The sequence below is a fragment of the Panthera leo genome, chromosome C1 (assembly GCF_018350215.1).
Source record: "Panthera leo isolate Ple1 chromosome C1, P.leo_Ple1_pat1.1, whole genome shotgun sequence".
Taxonomy (NCBI): Eukaryota; Metazoa; Chordata; class Mammalia; order Carnivora; family Felidae; genus Panthera; species Panthera leo.
In genome coordinates, this window is record NC_056686.1 from 68589655 (window position 1) to 68615024 (window position 25370).

Consider the following 25370-nt stretch of genomic DNA (forward strand, 5'->3'; position numbering starts at 1 on the left):
TTTGTATCTCTATCTCAATTCTCATTCCCAAATTCTGGACTCCTTTATCTAACAGTCCACCTATCATCTCTACTGGAACTTTTTTTTTTTTTAATTTTTTTTTTTTAACGTTTATTTATTTTTGAGACAGAGAGAGACAGAGCATGAACGGGGGAGGGGCAGAGAGAGAGGGAGACACAGAACTGGAAGCAGGCTTCAGGCTCTGGGCCATCAGCCCAGAGCCCGACGCGGGGCTCGAACTCACGGACCGCGAGATCGTGACCTGAGCTGAAGTCGGACGCTTAACCGACTGAGCCACCCAGGCGCCCCTCTACTGGAACTTTTAACAAGCACCTCAGTAGACCCAAAGTAGAACTGATTGCTCTTACTATCTGCTCCAAACTGCTGCTCCTGTAGTATTTCCCAGCTCAGCTAATGGCAACTTGACTATTCCAGTTGATTTACCAAAAATGTTATAGTCGTTCTCAGTGCTTCATTTTTTTCTTATAATTTACATTCAAGCTGTTACTAAATGCTATACGGTTTTAGCTTCAAATAAATCCCGAATCTGTCTACTTCCTACCGTATCTTCTGCTGCCACCCTAGCACAAACCACCATACCTCTTTTCTGGATTATTGTTTCAATCCTTCTGCCTCTGCTGTGTACTTTTAGCACAGATGCCATAGTGATGCTCTAGAAGTGGGGGAAAGAATAGGTTAGATTATGACACTTCTCTGCTCAATTCCCTTCAGTGGCTCCCACTCAGAATAAAAGCTCATAAAACCAATGGTCTAGGTGTTTGGCCTGATAGGGGCACCCATTACCTATCTGACTACTTTCCCCTTGCTTTCTTGACTCTCACACTAGGTCTTTTTGCTGTTCTTTGGGCACCCCTCTAATCTTTCCACTTTACAGTTTTGGCTTCTGCCCAGAATTTTCTTCCCTCAAAAGTTTACAGTGCTCACTCTTGAACTTCCTCCAGATTGTTGTTAAAATGTGTAGCTTTGTTGTCCACCATATTTCAAATTAATTGTCCCAGCCTGGCATTTCAAATTCCCCTTTTCTTTTTCACTTTACTTCATATGACTCATCACCGTCTAGCATTCTTTCTATTTTATTTATTTATCTTATTACGTGTCTTCCCCCTAAACTATCAGCTCAAAAAGAAAAGGAATTTTTGCCTATATTCTTTACTACTCAATTTTCACTGCGCAGAACAGTGATGACATATAGCCAGTACTCAAAACATTTGATGAATATTAAAAAATAAGTGAATCATATATATATATATATATATATATATAATTCATTGCCCATTATATGTCTATTAGAGGTTCCCGTCATCCTATTCATAGTTCTAGGGTTTAAAAAACAAATGCATATCTAGTTTATGCCTTTGATCTTTTTATTACCTAGCCAGACAATTTTTTTTATGAAGACATTAATTACATTTATTTTTTTTTCCAATATATGAAATTTATTGTCAAATTGGTTTCCATACAACACCCAGTGCTCATCCCAAAAGGTGCCCTCCTCAATACCCATCCCCCACCCTCCCCTCCCTCCCACCCCCCATCAACCCTCAGTTTGTTCTCAGTTTTTAACAGTCTCTTATGCTTTGGCTCTCTCCCACTCTAACCTCTTTTTTTTTTTTTTTTTCCTTCCCCTCCCCCATGGGTTTCTGTTAAGTTTCTCAGGATCCACATAAGAGTGAAACCATATGGTATCTGTCTTTCTCTGTATGGCTTATTTCACTTAGCATCACACTCTCCAGTTCCATCCACGTTGCTACAAAAGGCCATATTTCATTCTTTCTCATTGCCACGTAGTATTCCATTGTGTATAGAAACCACAATTTCTTTATCCATTCATCAGTTGATGGACATTTAGGCTCTTTCCATAATTTGGCTATTGTTGAGAGTGCTGCTATAAACATTGGGATACAAGTGCCCCTATGCATCAGTACTCCTGTATCCCTTGGGTAAATTCCTAGCAGTGCTATTGCTGGGTCATAGGGTAGGTCTATTTTTAATTTTCTGAGGAACCTCCACACTGCTTTCCAGAGCAGCTGCATCAATTTGCATTCCCACCAACAGTGCAAGAGGGTTCCCGTTTCTCCACATCCTCTCCAGCATCTATAGTCTCCTGATTTGTTCATTTTGGCCACTCTGACTTAGCCAGACAATTTTATATTGCCTTTGCATATACAAGTGAATTCATATTTTATTATAGCCCCTATTAACATGGGTTTGGAAGTCTTGAGTATGTTAGACTTACAGGCATATTGTCCACTTTTTATACCACAAAGCAACACTTATTCTTTATTGTCATGACTATTAGAACTCAGTAATGTTTAATTCAGCCTTTCAATTTATATGTTTTGTCATGATTATTTAATAGCTTCATGTGGGTAATTCTCAATTCCAAAACAATAGCATAATAGTCTAGTTGAAATCTAAACTGTGTGTCTTAATCTAGACCAAAGGATATTGCAGTTATCCAGATTCTTGAGTATTTGAGTTAATTAAAATGATTTTCTGTAGTAGCAACTCTGATTAAAGCAGAAGGTCTAAATAATTAGCTTTCAGCATGGAAGTTTACACAGAAAACAATTCACGAACTTCCTTATTGAGCTATTGCCATTTATATAATTATGACTTTGTAACCTTTCTCTCTAGCCCAGATCCCTCCTAAATGCCTGACTCAGACTCATATACTCTTCTACCTACTATATATTTTCATCTGAATGTCCTTTAACATCTCAAACACGTAGTCTAGCTCCACATGCCTGTGGCTCCCTTTATTTTAGTTTCACTGAATAGCATCATCATCTACTCAGTAGCCCACGACAGAAATCGGGTGTCTTCATAGAATCATCTCCATGCATATAGTACTATGCTAGGTGCTGACAGTGCAAAGTTGATTAAGATACAGATCCTGTCCTTGGGTAGGTTGTATCTAGTAGGGGAAATTGACATAAAATTATAATTTCACTTTTATTGTGGTCAGTGCTAAGAATGATATAGAAAAAAATCTTTTTAAATTGGGTTAGAAATTTATTGAAAAATTCTTTTTGCTGAGTATTGAAGAATGGATCTGGAAGTTGAAAAGTAGGAAGAATATATCAAGCAGAGAGAGCAATCAAAGCAAAGACACAGATGAATCACAAAGCTTAAAGTTGAAGTGTGGTATAAGCTAATTGTATAATAAGATCGTGTCACACAACAAATACAATTTTTATGGCAGTAAGGGTGGACTGCGAAGTTGTGTGGGTAGATATGGACATACCATGCCAAGAAGCCATGGACATGGGGAACCACTGGAAGAGTTTAAGTAGAGGAATAGATAGTCAGACTTGATTTTAGATCTATCACTTCATTGTTGTGGAGAGGATGCAGCACCAAGTAGGAAAAACCAGAGGGAGTTGAATTAGAAGGCTATTACTTTAGTCCGGGAAAACAGGAGGGACCGATCTAGATCAGTGAAAAGAAAAATAGAAAGCAGGTAGTATATACAAGAAATAATCAGGAGAAAATTGTAAGTATTAGGTGATTAACCACATGGTGAGTGATGAAGAGAGAGGCAGGTTTCTGCTTTGGAAATTGAAGAAGATTTTATGTTAATATCTAAGAGGAGATTGGAGACTTACTGGAGATTTTATATGTATTTTATATATATATATATATATATATATGTATTATATATATGTATTATATATATTTATATATGTAAAGTTAATATGCAAATCTGAAACAGAGGTAAGGGGAAATAATTGTTGAGATGGAAACCTGAGGACAAACCTGGATTTGAATAAAATAGAAGCCCATGAAGGATATAAGGAAAGAACAGTCGAACAGATATGGAGAACGAGGAAAGGAACTAGAATGTTTGATTACTCACTAATCAAACTAATAGAGCTAAATTGCAAGAATAGGTTCACTAAGATGTGGGCTAAAATATGTCCACTGAGTCTGGGGTTAGAGTTTGACTTGGCCAAGAGTAGTTTTAGTTGTGGGGGTAGAAATGAAACTAGATTTTTCATACGATGGATTGATTATATGAAAGTATAGAAAAAAATGAATGTAGACTATTCATTCAAGAGGCTTGGTTGACTAGAAATTATATGAAATTGAGTTTGGGTTAAGAGGGATTCCAATTCTACAGATGAAGAAACCGCTGCTTATTAAGGTCAAATAATTTGTCCAAGAATACCTGATTGTGTGTGTTACATCCAAAATCATAACTTGGATTCCAAAGCCTGTTCTTGTTTTGAGCTGAATAGATGGAGCAGCAGCATAAATGACATAAATAACAAGGTGCTGAATACTATCATCCTAGTGTCCTCTCCTTTTCGACCATACCACGTTTTCTTGCAGCTGTATTTGAACCTCATTTTAGAACGATGATTATGGCAACAAAGGAGTGGATGGATCGAAGAGGAGAAGTACTGCAGGCAGCAAAATGGAAGCTAAGGAGGAAGAGTTGTCAAAGATGACTTTGGGGTTTGTGTCTTGGTTGGCTGAATTAATAATGCTACTGTTGAGAGCAAAAGGCAGACCCACCAAATGTTGGGAAAGGAAGGCAGAAGCAGGTGCAGCGGAGAAGTTGTGAGTTTGTACAGTTCCTTGGCACCTGCCAGTCTCAATGTACTGAACATTCACAACAATGCATTTGAGAGCTCTGCAGCAATTGACCAATTTTTCATTAATGAAGTGAATTTCTGTATTCAGTGTTGTATCAACTAAAATATGAACAAAAACATTAAGACTTACCAGGAGCTAACTAATTTGAGACCAACTTAGCTGATTGTTGGTCTCACTTGTTAGCTAAAATTTTAAGCGGGAGGTGGTCCCGAAGAGAAAAAAAAAAGTTAAATGAAGTGGTTTTTGTCTGCATTTATCTAAAGTGATATTTGTACAAAGTAACAAATGACTTGGTTGAAATCACTGGGGAAAATTGTATGTTGCCTAGTCATATGAAAACCCTGTTTTTCCCTCTAGAGAGAGGACCTTGATACTTTAATTGTCATGTTTATCAGAGTCCAACTATGACATGAAACTCCTTACCTGGAATTAGGCTAGGTGGCGGTAGGAAATTTGCAAAAAATAATTTAAAAAGAATGACAGAGAACTGAAACCAGGTAATTCGAATCCACTATTCCAGCAATACAATTGGAAGACAATTTTAGAGTTTATACCCATTTCTTTTGAATCTTGAACCTTGAAAAATAGTTATACATTCAAACGCTTTCAACTAAAAGGCTAAGGAGAGGAAGGCAAAGAATATACACTGCCATTAAATTTAAAAATAATTTAAAACTTACCATCTCAGACTTCACATCAACAACTCTGTTAATAGGTGCTTCAGAAATCACAAAGTAACAAACAACCAAAAAATACAACATTAAAATTAAGAATATTTGATGAGTGTACTTTTTGCACTACTAACTTTAATCAAGGAAATGGCATTTGACTACCTAGTTCAAACATCTTATCAATTAGTTTGAATAAGTCTTGATGTTTCCCTTATGTTTGTAAAGTGTTTATATATCCTGATAGCAACATCTGTACTCATGACCTTTATTTCTACTGCCCTAAACGATCAAGGTCAGAACAGCGGCAGAAATCCTTTGTAAGGCAAAAGCCTGGGTTTTTACAACTTTAAGTATGCATTTGTTCTTCTGATATTCTTTCCTAAAAATTGGTATGAGAGCTACCAGTAAAGGAAGGGTCAGTATTAATTACAGAAGGTTTAGCTTTCCTGCATATTGCATGAGACACGAGGATAATAATAGTCTCCTATCTTCATACTTTTGCATTATGTTAATGATCGTCAGGAAGGCAATGTGCCAGGAAGACTACCAGCCTTCTACTTCTGCCCGAGGTATCTGCGTTTTAATCCAAAATATCTATGTTTAAATTCAAATCCCAGAAGAGACTCAAATGAGTCTACTCTGTCTTATGAAACACTTACTTGTGCCAGTGAGTGGATTTTCATGCTGTGGTGCAGTCAGACGTACTTCAGTTTTACAGCAAGTGTTTCTTAAAGAGATGCTTCTGCTCTTTGCTTCCTCACTGGAGATAGCTTTGGCAGTGGTCCAGTGAGACTGAGAAAATACTCTCAAATTAGGCACGGACTGGTGATAATTGCTAATTATTGAATGTCAATGGGTGAGAAAAGAAAAATCCATGAAATAGCAGAGATGGCATGTAAAAGTGCCAAGCACACTGTCATAGTATTCGATCCATCAGTCTTTATTAAAAAAGGGGGGGGGGTAAATTCAATTAGGCTAAATAGATGGTTATTTAACAACAGTCAATAAAATATTTCTTTACCGTATAGTAAATAGGCTTATATTTAACCACAGCTTAGTATATTCCAATGTTAATACCAGGGCAGTTTGTTTTCATAGCTTGATCTAAACAGCACTCTATGTTGACACTTCTATTGCGTATTTAATGAACTCATATCAAATATGCATGGCAAATAAATACTATGTTCCTGGTAAACCTTTATTCCTTCCCCACTCTCTTGATCTTATCAAGTGAAGTAACGTGCTTTTCACAATATATTTCTTCTCTCATAAAAATGCGTATCACAACAGTGTAACTAAATCTTATTTCAATATTTTTGCAAGGCAGAAAAGAAAAATCTAGATCATTTTAAGTGCAGACTTGCTGCTGTTTTAAAATGCAGCTCAGAACTCTACCTCAGTTGGCCTCTGAGCAACCAGTCTGCTGAGAAGTACCCTTCTGAAAGAAAGGATTAAGGCTCCCTGAAAGTCCTTAATCGGCCGCCTCTATGAAAAAAACACTGTAGCAATGTGTGTGATGCTGCTGATCAGAATCAAGGCTGGCAGTGATGGCTGCCCTTAGCACTGTATGTGTGAGAGCATAGAGAAAATGGAGCTGCAGTGGGGCTCTGCATCGGGCATGGGAGCAAAGTATTGGTAATTTCCCCCAAGAACAAAGTCAGGAATGTTGGAAGCAAGAAATTAGGGTGGTTGGGGGTGCGTCTTTACTGTTATGAGATTGATACAAAATAGTATTGAAGTGACTGGGATTTCAAAGATTTGAAAGTGTCACATAACTGGCAGGTCCTGAGTCTCCTATTTAACCTATGCATAAAACACAGATAAAGGCTGCATGCTGGAAAGAAATAGATGAATACATGCACAACCTTCTGCCTCCTGATTTCTGACCAAGTCATGTTTAGATTGTGATGCTGCCATGAGCATCCCTTTCACTGAGGGAAGAGAGGAGGGCAATTTGCTCCCCCGGTTTTTAGAGATGGCATGTGGTTCAGCTCAACAGAGAGCAAACTAGTGATTTCTTCCTTTTTCTGTAGACACATATGAAGATAGAAACTGCTTTGCAGTGTTTGTCTGGCCCAGAGTGTGCAATCTGTAAAGGGTTTCCTGGTAATTAAATTTTGAAAAGGATATGAATCCCTTTATTTATATTGGGTAACTTTGAGACCAGAAATAACAAATGTTTGATTCTTTAGCTCAATGGACTTTGAAATAAATGCTTATTTTTGTTCATCTCTAGCTTTGGGTATTTTTTGAAATGCAGCTTTAAAGCTAGCCTTCCTTGTAATTCACTATGGGATGTCTTTATACACTGCTGACAGTAATACAACTCATTTTGGGTGATTAACTTAACCCCCAGTATTGCAAGTGTCGTGCTGCATTAGCATATCTTTCAAGGAATAGTTGCAGTGTGAGAAAATTGCCTGTAGGATTATTTGCAACTAGGAACCTGTGAAATGTAAAATAAAATTGAAGACTATAAAGTAAAACATCAAAGCTACCTAAAATATTAATAGCCAGCACTCTAAAAAGTAATTTAGAAGATTGCATGAGGTAGTGAAAATTACTAATTTAAAAACAGAGTTAAAAAAAAAAGCAGGCAGGAGTTTAGAACAAACAACAGACAATAGAAATTCATTTTGTTCATACGATAAAAGGAGTTCAAGAGATACTGAAACCTTATCAGTTGAGAGGGTCTAAAGTTCAATATTTGACCATCCTGAACTTAAAGAAATATGAAAGCAAGGCTGACATTTTCTCCACTTCAAGATTGAAGAGAAAATATACTGTACCCTTAGTAAAATATTGTAGTGTATCGAAAGAGCATTTTCAGTCCCTCTTGGAAATTTTGTTTCACTGAAGCATTTCTTTTTTTAACTTGTTCTGTGATATCTCCCTGTGGTTCAGAGGTCATGTGATTGGCTATTTCTTAGGCATTTTCCAGGTTCGAAGCCAATTCTTCAGTACTCTGTCATTCACACTAGGTGTTTTGTTTTGAGAGGAAAAATGTCAAGTGACATGGTGAATGTACTTCCTTTTCTTAAAGGGTAGGATCGGGGTTAGGAGCAGAATGCATGGATTGTGGAGTCATATGTGTCTGGGTTCAACTGTGCCTGCCACCTTCCAGCTCTATGACCTTGGGGTAACTTACTTAACATCTCCAAGTCTGTGCAAGTAGGTCATAATATCTATCTGAATGTGTTGTCAAAGATTCTATGAGACAACACTCATAAAACTTTTAGAATATTGCTTGGTGAGTAGCAAACATCCAATAAATGGTAGTTTACTTTGATGATTCATTATTCGAGATGATAGTTTCAGAAGTGGCAGGTAAGGCCCTGTGAAAAGTGGCAAGAAGCTCCACATTACGCTTGTGACATGGCAGACCTGAGGTGCCTTTTTATGGTACTTTTTTACACTGGGAACAATTTTCCCCGCTTAGTTCTGTGATGGAGCTACGGGGAGAAAGGGGAATGTGTAAGGGAAGGAGTGCATGGTGGAGGAGAAGAGGGTTGCATCTCCTGCATCTGGAGAATGGGCACTCAGTGCTCATGCTGGGTGCTTATATTTGTTGAGCATCTTTGAAGTAATACTTACCTAATACAGGTAAAAATAAATTAAAACTGGGCATTTAAGTAGAGCCCATCATGTTACCAAATATTTCAAGATGTCTGATGAAGTGAGGAATTGTACTCACAGTAGAAGCATGAAGTTAACACAAGATTGGAGCAAGTGAGCATATTAAAGAAAAAACAATAGGAATAATAAAAAAAGGGAAGAAAGGTAGAAAAAAAGGAAAGGAATCACACATGTGAAAGATGATAAAAAAAACTGAAAGAAAGAACATGGAACAAAGATGAAGAGATACTCATAATGATGATAATAACATTTTATGAACATTGGCTATATGCCAGGCTGTGTACTAGCATTTTAGTTTCAGGGTTTTTTTTTCTTTCTTCTTTTTCTTCTTCACTTCTTAATTCTTGAATTGTGAACAAAGATCTTATTATTTCCATGTATAGCTAGGGGAATGGGTTCAGGAAATTAATTTGCCTAAGATATACAATATTTAGAAAATCAGGAGTTCAAGAAATATGATGAAAATTATTTTTTAAACCATAGGCATCAAATAAGATTGTGTCATACCTTGAAGAAATTAGAATATCATCATAGGAAAAGTCACTGTTGAAGTCATTGTGAAGTTGAAATTAAACCATGTAAAGTCCATTGAATTATGGCAAGAATACTGTTGTTATAAATTGTATATTTATCATTCCATATTATACATATGTCAAATGTATATGCTATTAGATTTTTTAAATTATTGTAGCACAAAGAAAGCACATTTTTAATTGTTAAACAGATAGCCACTTTTTCTAAAATTATTAATTGAGCAATGATTAGAAGCACACCGCTTAAAAAATGCTGAGGAATTAATAAGATGGAGAACACAATACCTTCCTTTACACCTTGGCATCAACAACTATTCTTTGGCGGGTTATAGTCTGTGTTTAGCACTGTACTAGGACTTTGTGTTCATGAAGAAAGACAATTTGTGATCCGTGTTGTCACTGAGCTCATAGTTTAGCCTGGGACCATGACAAACATGAAACACCATAATACAAAAATACTAAGAACGCAAATAATAAATGAGGTGAGCCAATCATTGCTGGAAGAATTCAAAAACAATCCATCATGGCTGGAATAGTTGGGGAAAATTGTTAACAAATTGTAGAAACTAATAAAAGAAAACAGTAAGCATGTAAGAAAACAATAAAGAAAAAAAACAATAGAAGTACTAAAATAAGACATTGGAAATCCTTCATAGGAATATGAAGTCTAACTATGATGGAAAATGTAGAAGTCAAAAAAGAAAAGGTTTCCTATATAAAAATGAAGATCATCTGCTATAAATAAATAAATAAATAAATAAATAAATAAATAAATGTCTTAACCCAAGGTAAAACTTAATGAGCAAGCAATTAGTCAGTGTAACTAGTATACGAGACAAATGGGTTAATCTCTCAACTACAGAGAGTGCTTATAGAAAATGTTAAGAAGTTTGGACCCAGAATATGAACTGACAGTTCATTGAAAGGGAAATACAAATGGTTCTTAAGCAAATGAAGATTTACTTAACCTCATTTTTATAATACACACACACATAAATGTAAAATACACTGAAATACTATTTTTCAGTTATTGAATTATTGAAACTAGGAATGGAGTCCCAAATAAACCACATGGACTAGTCAGAAAGGCAGAATCTCCAAAGAAGTTTTGATGTAATGTCATAGGAAAAAGGGAATGGATATTGAGTAGAAGAAAAAAAAAAAAACAACAATCTCAGCCATCTAGTGTAAATGCTAAAACTACACCATATCACTATTTTACCAGGAGCACTTTATGCCATGGTTGTTTCTAATGAGGAAGTTCTGTATTCTGTAAGAGTTCAGCATATTTTGTGTATTAAAATATGTTTTAAGACTGTTGCTTTCAATCAAGATGGAGTAATAGGACATCAGATTTATCCTCTCCACTTGAAATAGCTGAGAAAGTAGACAAAATACAGAGTTTTCAAGAACTTGAACATTAGAGAATGAAGGGCAGTGATTCCTAAGAATCAGGTTACATATGGGGTGAGTTTTATAATTATCCCAGCTTATTGGTACCAGAGGATTTCCAGGCTGCAGTACCTGGATGGGGACTCTAGGCAATGTATGGTAGACTTCTTGATTTGGGGGTAAAGGAGCTGTTTGGGAGTGTTGGGAGACTGAGGTGCCCAAAAACTCACCAACCAACCAAATAAAAAAAAACCCGTAGGTATCTGTAGGTAGTCTTTCTTGAGTAATTAGGAAGGCACTGTTCAGCAAATATGTGTGAGGAAACTACTGGAGCCCAAGCGAAGAACTAGCTGATAGCATTAAAAGCAACAGTAGTCAGAGCTCACACTAGGCCAAGAATATTGCTTATTTCCCAGACAGACTGGAAAATCATGTAATTCAGAGAATTGGGTAAATACTCAGAAGGGTCTCGCCTCAGCAGAGGGGAAAAATGAGACATCGACTACTGTTTTTACTTCAGCCTAACAAATCTTAGGAGCAAGACCCAGAAGGATCAAACAGTTTCCAAGTTACTTAACTAGATCCCAGAAGAAAGCTCAAGAAGTTTAGAGGAAAATAGAAATATCCAGTGCTTAACAAAGTATGATTTACAATTTCTGGCATGTAATCAACAAATTACCAGTTATGAGAAGGATCAGGGAAATGAAATACATAATGAGGAGAAAAATTAATCAATGAAAAGCAGCCCAACTCCGAAACAGAGGTTAGAATTAGCAGACAAGGACATTAAAACAATTATTATAATCGTACTCCATATATTCAAAAAGCCAGAGGAAAATTGAAAATGTTATATAGAGACATGGAAGATGCAAAAAAGACCCAAATCAAACTTCTGGAGATGAAAACTCTAATGTCTGACATGAAACGATACGCTGGATAGGATTAATGATAGATAAGACATTGCAGAAGAAATGATTAGTGAACTTTCAGATCTAGTAGCAGAAGCTATCCAAAATGAAAAACAGAAATGGAGAAGACTCAAAGAAAACAACAAAAAAATCAGATCGTTAGGAAACTGGGGACAGCTTCTCTGGCAACCTCACACATATGTAATTGGAATCCTGAAAGACAGGAGGACAGAAAATGTTTGAAGAAATAATGGCAAAACTTTCCAGAGTTGCTGAAAACTACAAACCCACAGATCCGTGATGCTCAATGAACTCCAAGTAGAAAACTGTACTAAGGAACAAAATAACCTGTTTACTCAAAATGAGTGATAAAATGAAAATCTTAAGGACAGCCAGATGATTTCTGTGATCTACAGAGGAACAAAAAAGGAAATATTGAGGCAGATTTCTCTTTAGAAACAATGCAAGTGAGAAGATAGTGGAGTGACATTTTGAAAGAAAAATAACTGCCAAGGAAGAATTTTATAACCAGGTCAGCTTCTATTTCAGCTTAGAGATGGAGAGACTTGGAAATAATAGGGACATGTAACATGCAACAGGAAAATATAAACTGCAAATTAATGATTCTTCTTGAATTTGCCAGAGAATTGAAATGTGAATTATTGGGAGTAGTGAGGCAACTAGAGAGAGAAATAGGATCCAAGCATTTGTTTACCTGGGGCAGACACCACTGGCTGTTTAAAAGGTGGTAAGAGGATATAGCTAAAAATTGTTAACAAATTGCTAAAGATGGAATGAGCACTGGAATAAGAGTGAAAAAGCTCCTGAGGACTTCAGATAATACAACATTCTCACACTCTTGGAAGAAAAGCCTTAGCCCCACAAGGCACTAAGATGGATGATGGGAAGAGGCCTGAGATAGGTTTTCTCATGGTTCTCTTTGGGAGAAAGGAAAGACAGTCACTGCCATAACTCTACCCAGAACTATTTTTCCTATTTCCCTTTCTGATCAAAAGCCTTAATTAACCTTTGAGGGTGGGCATTGGTGGTAAAGAACAACACAAATGTGTTGCTTTAGGGCACTGGTGGGAACCCACTGCAATTTGGAAAAGGGAGTTTTTTAAAAAACACCACTTGAGGAGGAACAGAATAAGTTCCAGTTTCAACATTACAATAAGAAGAGAGGCAGTGTCCTTTCTTATGAAGGACACTAGCTGGGCTCATAGACACTGTCCACCCAGAATTAAGGCAAACAAGTGTTGAGTAAAAATAACAGTGGAATATAGCTGAGAGAGCTGCAAAGAATAGATTCTATCTGGGGAGAAGTGCAATAAGAAAACACAGCACTAATACCAAGGGGAGAGCAAACACTTTAAAACCTTCCTTGGCAACCATCCCATCTCTAAACCCAAGGTATCACTCAGGGAATTTGAATCCTGTGGTGAACCGAGACCCATCATAGCAACAACAAATCTCAAACACAGTTCAACTCCTGACTAGACCATCATAAACCCTTCACTAATTGGCAATAATAATAATAATAATAATGATAATAACAAACAAACAAACAAACAAAAACTCTGCTTATTTCCAAGCTTAAAAATATTTATTTCAATATCTCCTGTCCTACACAAGATGTCTGGCTTTCAACAATAACAACAAAAAACTGTGAGGCATCCAAAAAGACATGGGAAAACATTCTGAAGACACAAATCAATCACTAGGACTAGACTCAGTTGTGACACAGATGTTGAAACTCTTTGACAAGAATTTTTTTTTTTAATATTCAAGTTAGTTAACATACAGTGTAGTCTTGTCTTCAGGAGTAGAACCCAGTGATTCCTCTTTTACATGTGACACTCAGTGCTCATCCCAAAAAGTGCCCTCCTTAATGCCCTCATTGACAAGAATTTTAAATATGATTAATATATTAAGAATTTTAATGGAAAAAATTAGATTGCAGTGCAAGATCAGATGGGTAATATCCACAAAGAAATAGGAAGTAGGAAAAATCAAATGGAAGCACAAGAAGTGAGAAACATGGCTAATAGAGATGAAGAATGTGTTTCATGGGCTCATCAGTAGACTTGATACAGCCAAGAAAAGAATTAGTGAACTTGAAGAGAAGGCAACAGATAACACAAATTGAAACAGAAAGTACAAAGAGTTGGGGGATTAAGAAGTCAAACACCATAGAGCATACAAGAGCTGTGGGACAATATCAAATGGTATAATAGAGGCATAGTTGGAATTCCAGAAGGAAAAGAGAGAGAATGGGGCAGTAGAAATATTTGAAGAAAGTTTTCTAATATTATTGACAGATATGCAAACCAGTCCAAGAAGATGAGAGAACATGAAGTAGAATAAATATCATAAGACCACACCAGACATTTTATATTTAAGCCACTGTAAATGAAATACAAAAGATGACTTGAAGGCAGCCAGCGGGAAAAAGATACATTACGTATGGTAGAATGAGATAATAAATACACCAGACTTCTCATCAGAAATCGCGGAAGCAAGAGGACAAGTAATATCTTTAGAATGCTGACAGAAGAAAAACAAAAACCTGTTAAAACGAAGAAACAAACAAACAATAACAACAAAAAACCCCGTTAGCCCAGAATTCTATGCCCAGCAGAGGTATTTTCTATAAGTGGAGGAAAAATACTTTCTCAGACACACAAAAGTGGAGGGCATTCGTTTCTAGTAGACCTATTCTACATAGTCTATCAAAGGAGGCAGGTTATTATGTTTTTTTTAGGAGGGTTTTCAGGCGGAAGTATTATGATATCAATCAGAAAAACTGAGGAATATTGAAAAATGAATAAACTAAGGTAAAATGAAATTTCTATTTTTCTTATAGCTTAATGTCTCTAAGAGATCCTGGTTGTTAAGTCAGAAAGAGTAACAATATAATGTGTGCTTAGTGTATATGTTTTAAAAATAACAGTGGTGCAAAAAATATCAGGGAGCGATTTGGGATGTATTTTTATAAATCATAACATTACAACTTAAGTGGTATATTATTTGAAAATAGATTCAGATAGTTTAAAAGTGCATATTGAAAAACCCTATAGCACCCACAAAAATGGTTAAAAGAGACACAAATAATAATTCAATAGAAGAGATATAACAGAATCATAAAAACCGATCAACTAACCCAAAAGAAGGCAGAAAAAGTAGAAAGAAGAACCAGAGGACAATACGATCCAGGCATTCCAGCTTCAGGTATTTACTCAAGCAAAATGAAAACATATCCCCATACGAATATTTGTGTACACATGTTCATAGCTGCTTTATTTGTAATAGCAAAAACCTGGAAAAAATCCAAATATCCACCAACAGGTAAATGGATAGGCAAATCGTGTTATATACATACAGTGGAATATTCAACAATCAAAAGGAAAGAACCGTTGATATATACAACAATATGGATAAATCCCCAAAACAATTATGATAGATGAAAGAAGTCGGTCAAAAAAAGAGTTTGTTTTTATTTGTGTAAAATTCTGGAAAAGGCAAACTAATCTAAAGTGACAAAAAATAGATTAGTGGTTGCCTAGAAATGGGGCATGGATGGATAGGGTATGGAAGATAGCAATGTAGCAAGAGAAAACTTTTGGGGGTGTAGGATATGTTTCTCTCGATGTGATGCTTTTATGTGTGTGTGTGTGTGTGTGTGTATGTGTGTGTGTGTGTGTGAAAACTTAACCTGTATCCATTAAACACATGAAGTGTGTTGTATGTCAATTATATGTCAATAAAGCTGTTAAGGAAGTATGTTTTGTTTTGTTTTAAAGCTTATTTTTTTACTTATTTTAAGAGAGAGAGAGAGAACACGCACATGTATGAGCAGGGGAGGGGCAGAGAGAGAGACTCCGTGCTGTCAGTGTGGGGCCTGACGCGAGGCTTGATCCCAGGATCTCAATGCCTGAGATCATGATGTCAGTCAAAACCAAGAGTCAGATGCTTAACCGACTAAGCCACCCAGGTACCCTGATAAGGTATGTTTTAAGCAGATTTATGATAGCATTTTCCAGTTTGCAGCAACTATATTTTAATTTCCACCTAACTTCACTGTGCTTCCATAAATTTATTCTTATACTTTCCTGGTGCAGGATCAGAATATCATGCCTAACTAACTAATTTATGCAAACATTATGGCCCCAAACTATCAAAACATTATCCTACGTCACACACTACTACTAAGTGCTGCAAAGTCTAAAATTCTGCCTTTTGATTTCCACCCACTGTTCTTTCTATGAAGTCATTTTGTGGCTAGCTGCTCATCAAATCCTTTCCTTCATCTTCCTGGGCACACAGCTGTATTACATTTTCTGTCCTTCTCTTGCAGTGAGATGTGGCCATGTAACCCAATTCTATCTAAGGGCAAGTAAGCAGCAGAAGTGATAGGCACAACTTTCAGACCTGATCCTTAAACTTCTCTTGTACATGATCTTTCTCGCCTTTCCCCATCATCTGGCTGCCTGAGGACCCTTCCAAGACCCTACAAGAAGGCACAGCTACAATATGAAATGCCTTTGTGTGTAAATGAAAATGTAGAAAGCTGCATGCTCACCAGGGACAGCGGAATTAGACTGTTATGTGAGTCATGAAATAAATTTTATTGGGTTAAGCCATGAAATTTGGCATTTGGTTTGCTACAGCATCCATATTATAATAACTAATATACATTGCTTATTTTTACCAGCATTAGTGGAGATGATAAAGGTGACCCTTAACATAAATGTGTCTTTCCCTGCACAATTCTTTTTTTAAGGCTGTCTTTGTACGTTTACTCTGGTGCCAGATTCACAGTGGATATTTAATAAATGCTTTTTAACTTTCTTGGACTTACTTTTTCCATTGTCATTTTGGAATATAGAAACAACAAAAAAGAAAATACATTTATTTGTTTCAATTAGCATGTCTTTATGAAAAAATTTAAAATGTAAGTTTTAGAAGTTTTGTCAAGACAGATATTTCACAACCGTACTGCTACACAGTAGCTTTCTCTATTATCTGTAAGAATATGAATCATAAAACATTGTGATTGAGAGAAATAATTACCGTTGAAATAGAGTGCATGTAAGGGTTTGTAGTTACTTGCAGAAAACTTATTCACACTTTTGATCAAAATTCCATTATACAATTCCAAATTACGTTTTCAAAAACAAGTTAGAAAGCAAAACACTTTTCTTTAGTACAAAATCATCTTGTAAAAGGATTGTGTTCATGAACAGTGATATTTCATTTCAGCTTGTGGGTGTTATTTCTAAAGAAACTAAGTGGCTCTATTTCTCTATAGGATTTACTAAAACAAACTTGACTACATGAGTAGGGAAGGAATATGGCCATTTGTCTCTACTGTTCAACTAACTGGTGATTGTTAAAAAGTGCTACCCATGTCATTCCTTTTCTGAGTAGCTTCAGAGGATGTGATACCACCTGCACAAGCCACTCACTCCACCTCGCTCGTGGCATAACCACTGGCTCTGAAGTGCACATAGCCCAGAGGAGGGAAAAAGGGGCTCTCTTCTCAAATTGCAAGAAATAACCTTTCTAGAGAAATTACTACAATCATAGAAGAATTGCTGTTTCTTTGAGGAATAAGAAAAGAAATATGTGGGCAGTTGGGCGTCTGAGGGGTTCAGAGTGGGAGATGTGAAATGGCTACTCTACGATGTAGAAAAGCCCTTTCTTGCAGCACATTTTTGAACCAGGCTCTTACTTGACAAGTACAGATGGGCCAGGAAAAAAAATTTGAGCTCACTCGGTTCAGAGGGTAGTGTTACCTGGGGGCTATGTACTTTACACACTGAGATCACAGATGTTCAGTGAACATGGAGGTGTTCTTGATGAAGTTCTGTCCTTACTGCTTTATTTGCTTATTTATTAGAGATAGCTATTAATTAGTGAAGTAGGCACATATTTACTAACGGATAGACTTTATCCCATAAATACTGAAAATAAAATCTTCATCCAAAGAGTGGAGAGCTTAAGAAAGAGCTTGAAAAGGTTGGGAATACCCCAAAGAGAGGTTGAAGAGAGAGCCTTGAGGCAGTTCACGGGTCACAGACCTTCAGATGAGTGAGGAGTCACTCAAAACCCTCCTCTCTACCTTATTCAAAATATATCAATGGACTTAATGTGAATAAATCAACTCTATTCCTCTGCCCTGGAAGATCATAAATAGAAAATCAAAGAACTAAAATCAGAGGGCTAAGAAGGACTTAGAGAAGTCACAGAGTTCACCAGTTTGCCTCCCAGCATAGGATGGCATCTAAGTCTAACAAGGCAGGTGATGAATATTCTTAAAGGTGGCTGGTGGTTCACACTGTTCAAATGGATGTCCAACTACCATTTATTAAAGGAAAGAGCTTTTGTTCCCCCGCTGATATCAGTGGCAGGGCTGTTCTAACTAAAATATGTGTTAAATATCAGAAGCCATCAATGCACTTATACAGGATTATATTTCTTGGACTTCAAAGTAACGTTAGGCAGTGTGATTTAAAATTGTAACTTTTAAATTAAAAAAAATACAAGTTTTCACCACTGATAAAATTGTGATTTTATTTTATTTTATTTTATTTTATTTTACTGTACTTTATTTTATTTTATTTTATTTTATTTTATTTTATTTTATTTTACTTTACTTTACTTTACTTTATTTTATTTTATTTTATTTTATTTTATTTTATTTTATTTTATTTATTAGCTGCTCAGTTTGTGTCTTCTTGGCTCATCTACACTCAGGCAGAGGGTGCACAGGGGGTGGGTCTGTTGCTCCCTCAGTCCCGCCTCCCTGCTCCCTTGGGTCCCTCCTTGGACCCCAGCACCTATAGTAGCCTAAAATTGTGACTTCTTAATCATTGTTCTGTGCACTTATGGTACAATTTTTTTTTTTTAATGTTTTGCCTTTACTTTTCTCCCTGTCCTCAAGTAGTTGTAGCTGGATTGTTTCTAAAATTTTCCTATTTCCCTTACTTCTCCCTCTATCTTAATCCTAGGGTGTATGATTTGGATTTCGAAAAATCTGGCATAATGGAGAGAACCCTGGACTCCTGAGAGTTGTCTGAGTACAGGATGGGAGCGAAAGCAGTTTTAGGATAGTGTGGTAGAGGCTCTGGTGGAGTCATGGCAGCAAGCAAATCACCACTGGGCCAGTTAACTCTTAACTGGAGAGTCAGGGAAAGCTTCTTCGAAGTGATTTGGCTGGGAGGAGGGATGGGGGGCAAGGGGTGGTGGTGTTCCACTGAGGAAACAGCATATACAAAGTTGCAATGTTGCAAAGCTGTTAAGTAGCATAGTCCATTCACTCTATTTGTAGTAATCAGTTACTCATTACTGAAGTCTAGAATGAATAGCATGGAGAATCACGAGATAGGCATAAATAGGCCAGGTCATAGAGAGGCTAACATCATTAAGGAGAAATTTCTGGATACTACCATTGACATGTTATTAGATTTTCATCTTTATGGATGTTCCTTCTTCCCATGAGAGTAATGAAGTAATTTACTAGCAGGAGGCCCACAATGGCTAAGAACAGCTACTACGGATATAGCTGGAACCAGAGTGGTAAGGCTACTGAGAAAGGAGCCTAAGAAATAAAGACTCTTTTATAACCCAGCCCAGCTGCTTTTTCTTGCAGCGATGCATTCTGATGAACCATCCTGCTGCCCAGAACCACCATTATATCTGTAAGGCTTAAATAGCTATGTTTATAATTTATATTTTGGTGGTAAGGCCTACTTTAATTCAAGTCAAAGACTGACCTGAATTTAAGAGGAGGAAGCAAGGTTGTTAGGTAACCAGAAGACAAGCTGGCACAGTTCTGTTGTCATGCAAGGAAATGTCCATTGCTTTAGATCCTCAGCCTTTCAAGAGACTGTGTTCTCCTTCTACTCCCTTCCAATCCAATGTGGCTTAGTGTTGCACCACTTCCTTAATTTGCTGACAACGGTCCCATAGCCCTGATGTATTGTCTGAACTGTGCTTTTTTAAAGCTGATCTGAGCTACACAGTAAGTTCCAACATTACTGGATCTCATCTCATGTTGCAAACTCAGTCTCCCTTTAATTATGGTGAATTTGGACAGCATTTATTCCATAGATAAGAATAAAGAAAGTTGAAAATGAGTTTCTGAGAGTTCATGTAGCAAAGAAGTGGAAACCCAGATGGATTCCTTCATTGTTATTACAGCAGCAAACATGCTGAAAGTTCAGGTCACTCTGTGAGTTGGTTTCCACTTTGTATTCATTCATTCATTCCTTCATCTTGTATTCCAGGATGGTGTAAGATGGAGGGCTCTCTTGCAGGCTAAGCAAGAACCTTGAAGAGCAGTGCAATGTCAAGGCACGTCTGAATCTTCCCAAGATTTGCATTTTTATAAAGGTGTGTCAGGTCAGTCTGGTTTCAAGCATAATAGTAAGAATAAGACTAACTCTTTGTCCTAAAATACAAATAAGTAAATAAATAAATTTTAAAAAGAGGGAAAGAAATAAAGGGGGGAACCAGTCTCCATGCTGGATCCCAGCTTCTCAGAATTGTGCGAGCCCCAGTTTAGGCCTGAGTTTGTGCTTTACCACTCATCCCAAAGTTGCTGTTGTCAGTGCCATCTTCTGCTACGTGTTGAGGGAGCACTTTTTCTTCATCTTGTACTGTCCATAAATGTCTAAATCATGACTGAACAGAAATGAACTTTAAGGCCAATGGAGTTAGCTGGTGTAGTGAAATGTTTATTGCCAACTGACCTATTAACATTATTCTTGCTCAAGTAGTACCCAACTATGGACTCTTCCTCCCTATATATAAAGCCCTTTCTGTGAATATCTTCCAAATACCTTTGAGTCTCTAGAAATAACGTGTGCAGCGGTGCATCTGAGAAAGGGAAAGGTCTGGTTTGCATGGGAAGGTGCTCTAGATTAAGAGCCAGGTCAAGAAGGCTCGGTTTTACTTTTGGCCATGTGAACACCAGGTCAATGAATTTTTTTTTTTTGAAATAAAAATTTATGGTCTGAAATCTATTCCATACAAAATGATTCCATTTGAGATTCTATTTTAGAGTTCGTATTATCAACTTTAATAATTTTCTTTAAACTTTAAACTTTTTTAATGTTTATTTATCTTTCAGAGAGAGAGAGAGAGAGCTCACATGCAAGCAAGTAGGGGAGGGGCAGAGAGAGGGAGACAGGATCTGAGGCAGGCTCTGCGCTGTCAGCACAGAGCCTGATACGGGGCTAAAACTTACGAATCATGAAATCATGACCTCAGCTGAAGTCGGATGTGTAACTGACCGAGTCACCCAGATGCCCCTTAAATTAATAATTTGGAGATGATTTTTTAGCACTGTAGTTTAAGAAACACATCCTCTTAGCTTTTAATGGGTATGTTGTCTTCTATGATATTTGATTTGTAAGAGGTAAGTTATTTCCCATATCATTGTAGTTTTCTTCTTCTGACATAGGATCAAAGTAAGATCCGTTAATTTTTAAGATTGTGGTTGGTGCCATAAAGATTTATTCAGTTAGCTTTCGGGTTTTCATTTTTGTTAATATGAATTCTCACAGACTAAGTGGTATGAAAATAACTAATTATATAGTGTGACAAAGTAGGTTTGTACATTTCTCACCAAAAGTATTGTGCTGAAAACACAATTTTCATTTTGTTTTTCATATGTAAAAATTAAAGGAAGATTTTAGGACAAATAACTGCCTTGACTTCAGATAGCTTTCTTCTGTGTTTGGGACTCTCATTGCCTATGACAGATGAAGCGATTTCAGTGGGACGATTCTATTGTTTAATTTGATATCCTGACATTCTAATGGTTGCATCATGACATCTAGTTGTCCCAGATCTCTTTATGCTGTTTTGTGGGAGTGACAGTGTAAAAAAAAAAAAAAAAAAATACGCATCTTTAAGCTGCCATTCTGCTTAACTCCTCCTCTGCAATAACATTTGCATGCATAATACATCATAACAAATTAGATGTCGCAAAGACACACAACAGGAGTTATGTGAGTGTGCGGTAAGAGCTTGGCTGATGTAGCAGGAGAGGAGGAGACTGGAGGGTGAGGGAAAAGAGAAGAAGAAGAAAAAGACTCATGAATGAAAATGCCCATAGAAGATGGCAGCTGAAATTTGTCTTCTCATCTTTTTAAGGCCAGTAATCAATTGCGGAAAAGGAAAGGAAAAGGGAAAATTCCAAACCAATCTGGTTACCACCAGTCTGATAGAAGATTGGAATTAAACAATGCTATTTTGTTCTAGAGGGGAACATATTCACTGGTTTGAAGGCAGTTAAAGTAACTATGACACCGAGGAAATCTCTTTATTTCACATGTTAACCTGGAAAAAAAAAAAAAGGAAGATATTGAGGTTGTAATTCAAGCTTATTGGAAGTGTTTTCTAGTAGACTGGAAACAATCTTCTTGACTGAATGAGCCTAGGCTGGAATTACAGCTGTACCCATAAAGACCTCAGCCACTCTGCTTGGCTTCTACCTTATAATGACTGGATTAAAGTGTTTTTCTTATGTGATTGTATGTCTTCTGGCCTTCTGACACACAAAATTGGTCAATTTAGAAGCACTGCTACCTGATGGTCATTGAAAGGCCATTGTCCCTGACGTGCTATTAGTACATGTCATACCTTGGCCAATAAATGGCACGAGGACCGGGTCCTTTTCTAAAAGGTTGGAATAGCAACTTCCAAAATGATGAGAATCAGTCAATATCTGCTGATGATTTTAAATGTTTTGTTTAGTCTGACAAAAGCACAAGAAAGAGGAATTGGACTCCTGGTTCCCTTTATTTTTGTCCCCCCCCCCCCCCCGCCATCTCTTTCCATTTTTCTTACTCATTTTGTGTCTGTTTTCCACAAATACATAAGGGAAATAATAAATTTTCAGTATCATGGAAGTTGGATTAAATTCAGGAGAAGCCCCAGATATTAGTGTGGTTACGATACATGCTGTAAATCTTTGCTTTCTGTCCTGCTCACCTTGGCTTCTATTTCCTTAGCTTGCCCCCTCCCAGCCCTCTTCCTTCTCCTCTGATCTCAGGCCAGGCGTCCCACTCTGCAAGGAGGCACGTAACAGATTGCTTCAGTGAAGCATTTGCCATTCTCCAGGTTTTTTCTCATCATTCTCTTGCAGCCTTTTTCCAATGCTCCTGACAATGTGGAAGAGCTCCCCAGCCAATCATTTTCTGGCATTCCATTGGTTCCATGGCGAGATCCGAGGAAGCCCATCAGCCTCTGCTAGGCTGATAACCATCATTGCTTCTAATGTGTGCTTCGGCATTTCTCATCACAGCATGCATCTGTTGGGCAGATAAAAGGAGAGATTTACAAATATATAATCAGCAGATGTATGAAGGCTGTTGAAGCAAAGTAGACTAAGAAGGAAGCATATCCACATTTTCTTGGGGGCAAGAGTAGATAAATATGCTGGCTTTTGTATGATTAGGTCATTACTAACACCTGGAGGCTGTCTCGGTCCTTGGAGGGAAACCATGGAGAATATTTGGTAACGAACACATTTGGTTCACAGAGGGGGTTATTCTAAGCCAGATTGGAAAACATTTTAAAATGGAATATTGCCTGCATAAAAGAGGCAGATATTTCAGCTTTGCTTCATAACAGGAGTTCTCTAGTGGATCCTTCTGCATAATGGAGCCGTATGGTGGGTCTATGGAATATCACGCTCTGATATCAGAAAAGCACACATATCTTCAGCCAAATGTTTGCATGTGCGTTAGAGCACATATAGTATTATTTAATCACTTTCGCCCAGGCCCTTGTGTATTAGCTCCCCAGCACCAATTGTATAAGGAGCCTCACTTAAAACCAGTGGGGTTTTTGAATACCAGTGAAGAGATTTCAAAACTATAGTCCTTGAAATATTATTTCAAGTCTGTCTCTTATTGATCTTTAGTATTCTCTTCCCCTACCCCCTAAATTTCCTACATAAGAAACATGGAAAATATTGGAAACTTAAAATAAATATTAAGATAATTTCATATTTGAGGCTTTCCTTTCACCTTAACTAGTATAAAACTGATAGATACCATCGTCTTGCTTCATAACACACACTTTGTGGATGAATTTCTCCAGCACATCTGTTAGAAGCCCTAATTTTTTAAAAAGAGAAAAAGGACACATCATAAACTTGTGGGAAAGGAAATAAATACCAAGAAATTAATTACTTAGCCTTTGCTTGACAACAAGAAAACCTTGGTGTAGTGATTTCTCACCATGGACCCAGATTTCTAGAAAACTGTACATAACCAAGAGAAGCTCTGTGGGTCACACTAAGTCATCAGGATATTGGGAAGTTGCATTAGGATGACACTGTCCGACAGAGAGGAATTGCTTGCTCTGGTAAGAGATTAAAAATTTAATACTGTAGGATATTATATCATTCTAGGCCTCTCTATTCCTTCTCAGTTTCTTTCTCACACTGTCTAGTTTTTTTTCTCCTTTCTGCTCTATCTATGGTGAATACCTCATGCTTCAAAAAATTTTTTTAAGGGGATCTTTCAACTTTTTCCTCTGTAAACTTTAATTTGTGGGTTACATTTTCTTAAACATGAAGCTTTCCTTTTCTGTGCTGGAATTAGAGGAAAGAAGTAACATGGGTGCTGTATGCTGTGTCTTCAATAAAGATAAATGGTAGTGGTTTTTGGATAGAATTAAATGAATAGTTAGAGACACTAAATTAAGAGAGGCACAGGGGTGCCTGGGTGGCTCAGTCGGTTGAGCGTCCAGCTCTTGGTTTCGGCTCAGGTCATGATCTCATGGTTTGTGGGATCGAACCCTGCCTCGGCTGACAGTAGGGAGCCTGCTTGGGATTCTGTCTCTTCCTCTCTCTCTGCCCCTGACCTGCTTGCATGTGCATGCTCTCTCTCTCTCTCAAAATAAATAAATGAACATTAAAAAAAAATGGTACAGAAAAATGTCAATGCCAGCCTCACACATGCAGGCTTCCTTGGCTGAACATCACCTAAGCTATTTTAGAACACAGATACATGCCTTTAATGATTACAAATCTTCTTCCATCTCCAAGTGAGATGAAAAAGAAATTGTATCTGTTTTTCTTCATTGTCTAAAAGATATATGCATAATCTGTATGATAAACATGTGGCAAGCAACTGGCGCATAAATAATTCAGTGATGTTGAACAGGGGATTTATTACAGAATGCCATTCCACATATCCCACCTCACCCTTCCCCCTTTCTGTGCTACTCAGTACCCACATGACCTCCATCGAGTAGGTATGTTCCGTTAAATCTAGGAACTTCTCAATTTCTGTTATAACTCCAGAAACAAAACAAAAGAGAAAGAAACAAAACTTGGTATTTTAAGGTACTAAAATACTAAAATGTATTCCTTTTTTAAGAGATAAGTTTACCCCCTCTCCTAGTGAAATGATTTTGAAATTCAGATAAAGCTGAAATTGGAGAGGATTTCTCTCCCCCCACTTACATCCTACTTCATAGAATTTCCATGAGTCATATTGTTTTAAGGGTTCATAAAAGAACGTACTTGGTATTGTACCAATTTAATGTTCCAAAGGAAACATTTGCCCTTGAGATTCTTCTAA

At 37.1% G+C, this 25370-nt stretch overlaps 1 long non-coding RNA gene across 1 annotated transcript in view; it reads left to right on the plus strand.

Moving 5' to 3' along the window:
- The window catches only part of LOC122227946, a 72816-nt gene extending 52697 nt beyond the window's left edge, over nt 1-20119 (plus strand). Inside the window, exon 3 of the long non-coding RNA XR_006206292.1 lies at nt 20055-20119. This is a non-coding gene — a long non-coding RNA (uncharacterized LOC122227946). The remainder of the gene's footprint in view (nt 1-20054) is intronic.
- Nucleotides 20120-25370: the final 5251 nt, after the last annotated feature.